Below are 12176 nucleotides of genomic sequence, written 5' to 3'. Positions count from 1 at the left end.
TTAGAGTCACCGATACTTTTGTTGTAATGAGGATTTGATGGGAGTAGTAGCTAGTCACAGTACACGAAAATGGCAGAAAAATAAAGTTTCAGATAACAACATATTCTTGACGTCATTATTCCCACTACAACTATACTTCACAAATGACGAATTTGATCAAACAGTAAGATGTTACAATCTTAAACAATCTTCCACACATTTTCTCTCGACCTATTTAATTTCAGTTTTGAAAACAATCTCAGGGCCTCGAAAGAAATGAAGCTTCCAACTTCGAACAGCAAAGTAAGAATCTCAGCAAAATAATATGCAATTAAGGACAAAATAATACCAATAGAACATCAATTTTCATTAACGATGGTAGATGGAAAACCATGTAGTGCCATAACTTCAACATCCACCCAGAATAGCTATATTTGCGGAGCTACCTGGAAATGATGACCCAATTGGATATTTTCACAGGAAAAGACAGATAAATTTTCCATATTTGGATAAGATTATTTGAATGTTTACCTCATGTTTCATATAGATTGCAAGTCAAGCAGTAGCAAGGAAGAGGAAACACTAGTTCATACACGAAAACAACCAATCCAGAAAAACTTCAAAGAGATCTAGGCTGACTTTCCAAAACCTAAAAGATGTGGTTCTTCAAATGACGGTAATACCACCAGGACATTGTTTTGAGAAATAATAAGTATCACCTGAACAGATCATGAACTGATTCACATGTTTGGTGTTATATTGGGCTCATTATCAAGTGGCTTTTCCGTCCAAGTTGATGCGTTTAATAATTAGTGTAATAAATCGGCCGAACACTTCGTTTCCCTATATTCTTGGTATTATATGTCCAGCTTTGTCCACAAAGTTCTACTTCACGGTGTAGTCATTGTCTCTGCAGCAGTTGTCACCATGGGACAGATATCAGAAGAAGCACAAGATGCCAGGAATAAACAATTTAAAGAATATAGGCAGTTTCACTCAAGGAAAAGTTCAAAAGAGGCAACAAATATTAACATCATGCATCGCCTATTAGAAGCATCAGACCCCATGTATCCTCACTAAAGTTGCAACTACAGATGAAACCAAAAAGCCGAAGTCTTCCTCAAGAGGTCATTGGTTTTCTAAATTCAGCAACCAAGCCACAGAATGAATTCTCTATCCTTGAAACTGACAGCGATGACAGTGACAAAGTTAAACAAGTATGCCTGTCTGTCATTCTAATGAGATTTTCTGCACTTATAAGTACCTTATTATGGTTTTTATTTCGTACTATAAGTAATGAATTAGAATATATTCAACCAGAACACGAAATGTAGCAAAAAGTAATTTTGACCGCGTTATAGAATAATTGGAACCACTGTGCATTACCTCGCAAGGTCACGCTGTGCTAAGGTAAGAACGAAGAATGTGATATTCAGTTTTGAACCAAGGTGACTAGGCCACTGGATCACGCTTTTTGTTCGCCAAGTTTTATGAACAGTATCATGAGAGAATTGTTCTGTACACTGCTAGTAAATATTGTTGCTCTGCAATGAGGTCTTGAAATGTTTGCGAATTCATCCAATTAGTCAAGATTTATTGCTTAGTATTTTACCAAGTGAGCTTCCTCGCAGTTGCCGAGCTTTCTTCCGATGGCTCCCGAAATTGTTTTTTGATCCGATGTTATTAAGTGACGAAGCGGTAGTTCATTAGCTTGAAGAAGACAAACGATCCACTGAACTTATCGATTAAGTGTTTTCTTCAAACAAGGTAGAGCCAAGTTAAATGTTCCCCTGTTGATTGGTGTACCATTGCAGCCAGCTGCTACCAACATTGACGGATCAGTTTGGTTTTCACCCAGAAATTTGTGGACGGACGCGGTGATGTCCTCTCCAATACTAGTCTTTGGCACAAATATGTAGAATATGATTCTCCCACTATTGTTAAGTATACTTCGATTTAGCGTCGATACAAATGTTTTCATTTTTTCGATTCGTTAATGTCTGGTCTTTCCTTCCGTCAAAGAAGACTCCTCGAACAGCTTTTACAGCTAAGTCCCTATTTTCTTGAACAACTACACAGAATTTTCTCTTTCCCAACCTGATCTTTTATCTTAAGAATAATAAAGTCTTTAGGTTTCGTTGAAATTATCCCTGCATTTTGAAGTGCTGCATTAGAGATTAGTGACACTGCCCGGAGAAGGAATGACTGCGTTTGCATGCCATACCCAAGCAGTAGAGGGAATGGTGCGTTTGGTGACGCAAGCTTCTTAATCCATGAGTGACCCGGCAAGTCTCGACCGATTCATACGTTATGCCTTGCTTTCTCGCAAAGAAATACAAACATTTGAGTCGTGAAAAGGCTATGCCATCTGGAAAAGTAAACAAGTAAGTCAGGACACAACAAGGCCATGTTAGAAAAATAACGAGGGCGGAACTCGAAGTGCAGTCAAATCCTCATGATAAGCTCTGAGATCTTTTGGCGAAAGAATAAGTAAACAATGAAGTTCATAATAAATTGTATTGCAGCAAAAAAATAAACTCCATTCTTAGATTAAAAATATCCATTTTTATATATACATATAAAATCCACAACATTGTAGCTTTGAGCGTTGAAATGTACACGAAGAACTGCACATAAGTAGGCTTTGGGAAGGCGAATTACTTATAGTTAAAACTGTCCTTAACGTGGATCTAAAAATGCGAGAATATGTGCATTTTACACAGTCAAAAATATGTATTATGGTACCGTGTATTGTCTGATGCATAAGCTGCCCATGAAACCTCGATGCGGCACATGAAGGTGTTGACTAAAAATTATGAGAGAAATCTGTTACACTTTGCCTAGTAAAAGACACTTTTTAACCGCTTCACAGTACCGATTTTCGGAAGAAGTTGAAATTCTGTCCAACCTACTATGTATATATATGTCGGTCCATATCTCTCCCTCTCTGAAGACAAGTATCAGAACAAGAACGATATTAGACATAGAGAATCAGCTTTTTGGAATGGACTCAATTCGATGATGTTCTTCCGTATCCTATATTTCTAGCGCACGCACTCTAGGCGTTGGATTCCCGGATTATATTTCGGGCTAGAGCTCACGTGGTTTGGATCCATGTTAAGCTATAGGTACATGTCTCATATAGAGTCCTGTTGAAAGGAATGCTAACAACGTAATATCAAATACTTATTTTTATATAATTAATAATTTTAATTCCTATATATTCTTAATTTTCTATTTACTATATTTGTTTTGTGTTATTTTACTACGTTTTTTGTCTCGCATATAGAGAAGAAAACAAGTAATCTACTTATTATCATACTGTGTACTCAGGCAACTAGTCTTCTAGTAACAGTAGAATAAAAAATGAAAGTTATACAGATACGTTAATTCTAGGAAGCCTGAATAATATTATTATTTGGAAATTTACTGTAGCAGACTGAAGCGTTCATATTATTTGTACCAAAGAAATTATTAACATATAAGTTTAAAAAGTCTTTAATTCTTCTGTGAATGAGGATTTACATAATGATGATTACTTTGGTTTGAATGACATTTTTATGTGATATATTAGTGCTCCTATTTCATACAGAACATCAGATGAACTGGATTAATCATTTGAAGTAAATTATCTTTAATATTCTGGTTATACTCAAGATTAACTTTGTCATATGTTGTAGAAAACTACATATATATCCCTGCAACATATACACACCTTTACTTAAACCACACTAGCATAACACCATATTCATATTAACATATTGTATTTAGAGAGTTTGGAAAGTGAAACAAATACCAGTAATATATAATACGAGGTTTAACATATTCGATTTAAAGTGGTTAAAATGTAAATATTTGTTTACCTAACAGTTCTGATGATAATACGTATCCTTATCTTGTGTATATGATATATTTTACAATTTTGTTTTTTAGAAATTAGTATATCCGGACAGAAAGTTTAATCAATTCCGTAAAGAACAAAATACATTTTAATATTAGTTTTGATGTTACTTACAACTATGTAATGCATTGATTCTTTGTACATCATTTTGTTTATTTCGGTTAACTTTTTCTCTATGACAGGTTGAGGAAATTTCTTTTAATGTTTTACATGTCTAATTTATTTTATGTTATTTGGTTTGTCATCTAATTTACATTTTTATATTATGTATGTCCGCTTATAAACTTACAACTTGAAAGGAATACATCGTGAATCGCTAAAATATATCTAAACTTACTAGGGAAGGTCACGAGGTGTTACCCTGACTTCATATTGATACTATGCTCAGTCGAGTTCCTTTTACGTATGAAACAATTACACAAACGGAGAAGTCCGTTGACCGAAAGTGCGTTCGAATTACGGGCGTTCAAAGATCAAAATTGAACAGATTTTTCTTAAGGTTTGAAGAAACCATTTACTTTATATACATGCTTCATTTTTAGTATTGGGGGATTTTCTTGGCTGCTGAGCACAATGATGAGGTCAAAACGTACGCATTTTGTAAGATATATACACTTACTATAGAGGAGGTGAAGGGTCATGGTGTCTTACAACTTGCAAATTTCCTTCTGTTTGTCACAGTGGGTCGATCGGCTGATAACACGTATTTGTCACCACTGTTCGACTTTATTCTCATTCAAATGCACATTTCTGTGTGGCCACTTTCAAATTGAACGATGACATTTGTCTCTGAAACACTTGGCTGCGGAACTAACGTGAACGAGACTCCGAAGCCAGTCGACTTCTGTGAAAGACGGTGTTTTAATATTCCATCCCTAGCCTTTTTACAATTTGTCAAAGGATTTTAATGACGATTGTTGGAAAATAATGACCAAACTTCAGGGAATATTTTACGATAATCGGCCAAATGTCGCCAAAAACAAAAATCGGCTACCAACAATGCATGACAACATCGGTTTCCTCCAGAATAAAAGAAACCTTTTTGCACATCTTTCAGCTCACATTCCAGCTAATCATTTTCTTTCTTAATTTTTCGGTCTATTTTGTGGCTGAATATCTTCAAATATTCCCTGGAGTTTGATCTGTATTTTCCTATAAGCTGCATTTCAATTCGCTGAAAAATAAAAAAGACTGTATTGAAACATTGTCTTCTGCAATGCATAATCATAGCTCGACAGAGTTCGGAGTACCACTCCGAAAAGTTCGACAGCCGACTGCTCTGGTGCAGCGCGATTAGTTTGAAGTACCAATTCGGCGCAATAGACTACAAATGAAATGCAGGTGGTGTAAACTGACATTCCTATTCACGGTCAGTGCCAGCCTGCGGTGGATAATTTATTTGGATGAACTTCATTTTATCAATAAACATATTTTGTTTTCCACATATGATATTGTGTTGTGCACCGCAGTGCTGCAAAAGTTTTGTTGGACAGCTGATCTGAGGCAGACAACACTTTCCTTACAGAACCTTTTAAGAAAATATTGATCTTCTACCTACAAAAGGGAAAGAACATAACAATATAGATCATCACAAGATTAATTATGAATACCGAGACGTAGGCCTGACAAAGCGTTTCGGAGACAAATGTCATTGTTCTTTTTGAAGGTGGCCACACAGGAAACTAATATTTAATGACAATGCAGTCGAATAGGTGTAGCAAATGCATTTTATATTGTGTCTCAAACAGGGGTAAATCTGCAAGTTGTAAGACGCTATTACCCTTCACCTCCTCCCCAATAAGTGCCCTTATCTTCCAAACATAGTATGTTTTTATCTTACCACTGTGTTGGGTACCCAATAATACTCCCGATACCAAAAATGAAGCATCTATCTCAGAAAGTGGTAACTTCAAACAATTCGTATATATATTCAATTTTGAACTTTGAACGCTCGTAACTCGAACACACTTTTGATCGAGGATTTCTTCGTTTGTGTAATTGTTTCATATGTAAAAACGAGTCGATTGAGTATACTATCGTTATGAAGTTAGAATAACACCTCGCAAACTTCTCTAGTTAAACAGGTACTTCCTATTATACAAACAACAAACGAGTCTATATAAACATATAGTTAATACCATATTGTTACAGAGATAAGCGAGGCGTTAGTGGATGTAATCACTAGATTCTGGGATTTCCATTTTGAAGATAAGATGACGGCCACCGTTCGAATGGTTGCTACTTTAGACATTTTGCCTAACAACATCCCGCCAGAGATGGATCCAGTCCATACCCACTCCGGGGAAGAGTGTTATTTCCAAGGTTTCAATAATTAAGTGTTGCAACTTGTAGTCTTTGCCATAATTCCACCTTCTCCCTTAATTACGCTTACGGCACGGCGATGAATTGCTATTGCTTCTAAAATGTTTCTAGAGGTTACCGATGATACCTTCTCTGAACTTCCATACCCTTCAGTGTGTACTGTGTATTGTAATTTCCTTCTTATATAGAATACCTTAGCGATTCATCCTGCATTTTTAGTACATTCGTACTGATTGCAGAACATTATATACTTGCAGTAACACAGTAGAACAATGAAACAATTATTTACAGCAATATTATGTAATGGAGTCATAAGTCTTTTAATATTTCCACAATACAAACATCAGGCGCGTGTATAAGCCATGAATAACCTTAAACACAAGAGTAAACTTGCCTAAGAGATGTAACAAGTTGACTATTATCATTATGTTCAAACAATCTTTAGTGCCATTGACGATGAGTGTTGAACAACGTCTGATATCTGGAACTGTTATTTAATGTGTTTGGACTCGGTCATAAGTCTGTGGTGCCATCCCAGAATGGCAGTCACGTAGAAGGAGAAGCCACAATGAACCACAGAATGTTAACTTATTAGTTTCTGAAATTTTGAGCAGGTTTTAAACATTACTACCTAGGTAATATCAGCCAAAGCTTGTCCGCCTTAAGACATAAGATTTGGAGGTCATACGACCCACCATTTGGAAGAATTCATCCACCAACTTATCACGATTGTCAAACCAATTCTGCTTATTTGAGTCCATTGTAGTTTGTCACCCTCACGAATTCGGGAAAACATTAGGAGCCGCAGCTTTGTGCTATATAAGCTAACCCAATATCAGGCCCAAAGGAGAGCAGATGTGTACCGATACCTGATTCAAAATCCGCATCCTATGAGTTTCTTGAAAAGAATTGTTAAATGCGTCAAAAGTGAATTTTTCATGCAAAATCATGACTCAACGAGAGGCTACTTAAAGAACTGCTCGTGAAACAGCCGCTTCAATCATAAAGTCATGCTCAGTGTCTGGTTTAACCACGAGAGGGTAGTTCACTTTGAGTTCATTCCTTAGGTTACTACCATTAATGCCGACCAATATTCAGAACAATTAAAGAGGATGCATGCTACATTAAGCAATACGTATCCTGAATTGGTGTTCTGTTGCAACAGCATAGCGCAAAGCACACCTTGCTAAAAAAACGCAGCATATTGGAGGAATTTGATGACACCAAAGTGATGTCACAAACATATATAGTTATGAACTTGCACTTCGAATTATTACATTTTTGGTCCAAACATGATGCTTCTCCAACAACAAGGAATTTCGGAACAGTAGTGGTTGATTTCTTTGCTCTTAAGCACAAGGTGTGGTTGAGTTGAGTTGATTTTGAATTTAACGTCCCTTTGAAGAGCGAAGCTATATGAGACGTGGGGTTACTTGTTAACGTGGAATCCGGACACATGAACTCCCTTCGGGAACAGAAACCGTGTCGCCTATTCCAGAAAGTGTTGTATTGACATGGAATCGAAGAACAGGTACGAAGGTGGCTGTAGATAGTCCAACACGAGAGACTAGACTTTAAATTTTAATGAGTTTTTCCTTTAGGTGTAATACATGCAGGTATATTGTATCAAAATATTAGAAGACTTACGACTCATATTTGCATATAGTGAATAACAATACAATTAGCTGCCACTGCCTTAATTCCAAACCAGTTGAGATTTGGGAACAAAACCAACACTATTTTACCATTATCCTACAAAATTAATATTTTGAACTAAGTAGATTCTACCAGTGGCGTACGCAGAGCATTTGTTTATAGCAAAATATATATATTTTAAAGAACAAAGGTATTATGTAAATCAACCATTCCAAAGAGACTAAGGGAAAAGATATGTGGTGCAAATTTTTAATTGCTTGAGGGGATCTATTGACAAGTGTGGACAAACTCCGTTAACAGCTCTATAACTTAGAAAACTGCTAAACCTCTATGGAATCCATGAAATGCGCTGTTAACCAGTCTTTACGAAGAATACATGGAACAAACACGAAAAGTGGGGAAGCAGTTTCAGCTCAAAAATAGCTTCGAAAAGCTGTATCCAGAAACTCCTTCTACACGAAGCAACGTACAGAAACACCATATCTTTGTTGTACTTTCGACAGGGCATAAGTTCAAAGGTCAAAATAAACTCTTTTTCTTGATAAGGCATAGAAACGCTAACGAGAAGATTAAATGATTGTTTTGCCAGGGTTTGTAGTCCCATCACAAATCCAACTTAAAGAAACAGAAAACGTGCAACGCAAAGTAGAAGAATTCTCCATTTGTAACTCTATCGAACCTTGTGCTGCATTATTTCCTTCCTTAAACTCTTTCAAATAATATCTTACTAGTTTCTTTTTATTATATATAGTGTTTGAGTAGAATTTTGTCTACACCTCTGATGGAATCTACTTAGCTGAAATAATCAACGTCTTAAAATAGTTGAACACGAACCTCAATGGATTTAAGTAATGTAAAATGTCTCTGAATTAACCCCAGAAAGACAACGCTCGCATCTGCAATATGAATGACTTTTTTTTAAAAAAAATAGTATATTGCAGTTGAAAAATAGCGAACCTTTCATGAAAAGAAACAATAACAAAAAAACAAAGAATTCCGAATACATATTAATCCGTATGAACTACATAAAAAGTCGTGGGCAAAATTGACTCCCTTAGTCTTTCTAGGATTAAAGATGTGGCAACGAAATATGTGATTTATGGACATAATTGATATATATATATATATATATATATATATATATATATATATATATATATAATGCTAGAAGTTATTGTCTTGATATGCGTACCTAAAGTACATATATAATCGATAAAGACACTGCATAAGGCTTATCAAATAGCATTTAGGGGTAACTAAAATAAACGTTTACTTTCTTCACAAAGTTTGATTTCTGTTTGTGTATGTAATTGGATCGCACAGGTTCATAAATAAGCCTACGATTTATGGCATATTACTATGGCATGATTTTCTCATAAATGTATTATGATAATGCTTATAAGATTAATAAGTTTCAAAACATAAATTTCAATGTTGTATACGTCCTGCAAAGGTTCCAGGCTGATATAGAATTACAATTAATCATATCGTTAGCAAATAAGATAAACAAAAAACAAACTTTGCAAATTTATTTCATAGTACGTAAATAGTACATTAAGAGTCACATATGTATCATTAAGGTGAAAAGACCGTAGTTCATTTGTAAAGGATATATTTATAATCGCATAAAATAGCCGGAGTTTAAAAGAACGTTATATTTATAAAAGTAGAACAAACAGATTGCTAAAATCAGGTGCACACAATGTCCGTTTACATTTCTTCTACGAAGGGTCGGTTTTCACTTGAACAAAAGTCATTTGAACTTCAGCATATTTATTGTTGTCATTATCATCAATTTTCTAGAGTAAAACTTATTAATAAAATTCCCAGTCAATAGATGATCGGCTAAGACTCCAGATGGAAAACTAAGACTGAGAGTAAAAACTAGCAGCTAAAAGACTGGACAGGAAGATTCTGAGCACAAACAGACGGAGCATGATGATGGATGATAGACAAACAGAATTTTAGAGAGCCTGAAAGATTCTACTCTTAATATTTTACACGGGTTCGACGCTTCCTTATGTCATTGTTCCCCCATTCTTGGATTAGTTGCTTCCTTTGTGGTTTTGCTATAGGATGACTCTCAGCTTATACAATGTGTGTACGTAAAATGGAATTTTAATGACTCCTGGACTCCATTAACCGTTCGTTGAAAACACACAGCAAATTACAATATTTATCAATATTTACAAAATACGTTTGTTTGCATTTGTATTGTTCTGGAGGTTATACTCTTTTGCTTTCGTTTCATCTTTTAACATTTCCTGTTTCGTAATGTATGTGGTATTACTTTGGTTTTTGAGTGTAGCCCTGAGTGACTGCTACACACAAAAATTACAAGTTAAAATAATATTGCCAAAAAACAAAGTAATACCACATATTTGATAGATGAAATTAATCACTTGACGTACATCTGTATGTATGTTATCTGTAAAATTTTTACGTATTCACTGACATAATGTTTACCTTCTTAATGGAATCCTTTTTTTTAAAAGAACTCGAAAATACCTTTTAAGTATTACATAAGTTACTTATTTTTAACTGATGTATTTACGACGTTAGGATACACTTACTTAATTTTGGTTTGATGTAATTGAGGAACACTTGGAGCACGCACTGCTCCCGTAGGGAAAATATGCCACTTACGTGGAGGAGGGTACGTTCGCACTACAGGAGGAATATGAGGTGTCGTTGGTGTCTGCGATGATGACAGTTGCTCTTGGGTTGACACTGAACAGCAACAGGATTGTCCCACATATAAAATTATAATGTCCCACATATAAAAATATAAACAGTCTCTTATGTTTCTCGGGGGGTGCACTGGCACTTATGCGAAGACGTGGTGAAGACAGACGGTAAACGGAAGACGTGGGGGCTCACTAGAAAGCTACTGCTGACTAGAGAAAAACGTGACAATCAATCAAAGCTCCCCAACTCACACTACACAATCTTCACAGTAACCTCAAACAAGCTCAACTAGTTTTCCGCTTCCCGGATTCCAGGGTTTGTATCCTTGTAACCCAGGTGGCTGAAGAATCAATAATAAGAAAGAAAACGCCTGATGAGGCTTTGGTAAGCATTAAGAGGAAGCAGATTTAGGGACAACTAGCATTAAGATATTTAGTTTAGCATAGCCACAAACATGATTATACATCTTGAAACTAAGAGCTGTTCTTCTAAATGGCACAAAAGCCCAATGTAAAGAAGAGCTATGTTAATGCAGCTTTATCGGTGAATATCTATGGCTATATTAAACATTCAACTTATTTTGAAAAAGCTGCATGAACATACAAAGATGTCAGTAGATGTAAGTGTCTAGATAGATCAGGTACAAACCACAATTTTTATTACAAATAAATATGTCAAACAAGTTAGAAGTGGAATTCTGAGTTCTCATATTTATGTCTATAACGTCTCCCTAAACTTTGTTCTTGGGTGTAGGCCTGATCTCTGCTTGTGAATTTTACGAACAAATGAAAATGTTTCAAATCAAATTTTACTCGCCTATCTCTGAAGTTGTATTCCCGTCTTCAGATATTTCGGTCGTTTCCGTGGCTGAAATATAAAAAGGCACATTATTTGTGAACTAATTAATTTAATATTTCCGAAGCAATGAATTATTATCTACTAGGAGACACATAGAGCACATAATCTTTAAGTCACAAAGAATGTTTTAATATAATCACATTTCTTGCTTTTGAATTTTAGAAATAATGAATATAATCGAATATCATCATTTCACAATTAATGTAGAAGCTTTGTACTTAGCTTCATGAGTGAAAGAACTAATGTGACACTATACATTCATTATTACAACACAAGTGTTTTAATTCTCTTTCACAAGTTTCTGAAGAAATAGCGAGATCAAAGTCTGGAAGGTTAATCATGTTATAAAACGAAAAGCGGATACTAATGATTATAGGAGTATAGGTAAAGAAGCCCATTTGTTCCTGGCAATCAGCAATTAGAGCTATGCTTAGAGTTTTTAAACATGTTTTATCAGAACACGTATGATAAGAGTCTTAGAAAATAATGTAAAATTCCCTTTCTCAAAAACTATATCATCCAGATAAAAGAAATCAAAAATATCCATAAGCTTCATAAGAACCATATTCGAAAATATTCATATTTGTAAATAGGTTCTATGCACCATTCCAGCTGATCTAATGGCTAGCAATTGCGGTTCTTTGAGAGAGGGGTGAAAATGGTTTGTTCAACACCAACAAAACTACTAACGTTACAACATCTAAATATCGTATACTATCAGTCCTTACACAAACTGCAGTTGAGTAACTACTCAAAATTATTTTGGCAGTCC

General features: G+C 35.3%; 1 protein-coding gene across 1 annotated transcript in view; it reads right to left on the bottom strand.

The window, feature by feature from the left end:
- The window catches only part of LOC145692080 (uncharacterized), a 165067-nt gene that overhangs the window by 98915 nt on the left and 53976 nt on the right, over positions 1–12176 (bottom strand). The gene's annotated exons all lie outside the window — the stretch shown is intronic.

Source organism: Thermobia domestica, chromosome 8 (assembly GCF_964235325.1).
Source record: "Thermobia domestica chromosome 8, izTheDome1.hap1.1, whole genome shotgun sequence".
NCBI lineage: Eukaryota > Metazoa > Arthropoda > Insecta > Zygentoma > Lepismatidae > Thermobia > Thermobia domestica.
Note: the sequence above shows the minus strand (reverse complement) of the source record. Positions and strands in the feature narration are given on the sequence as shown.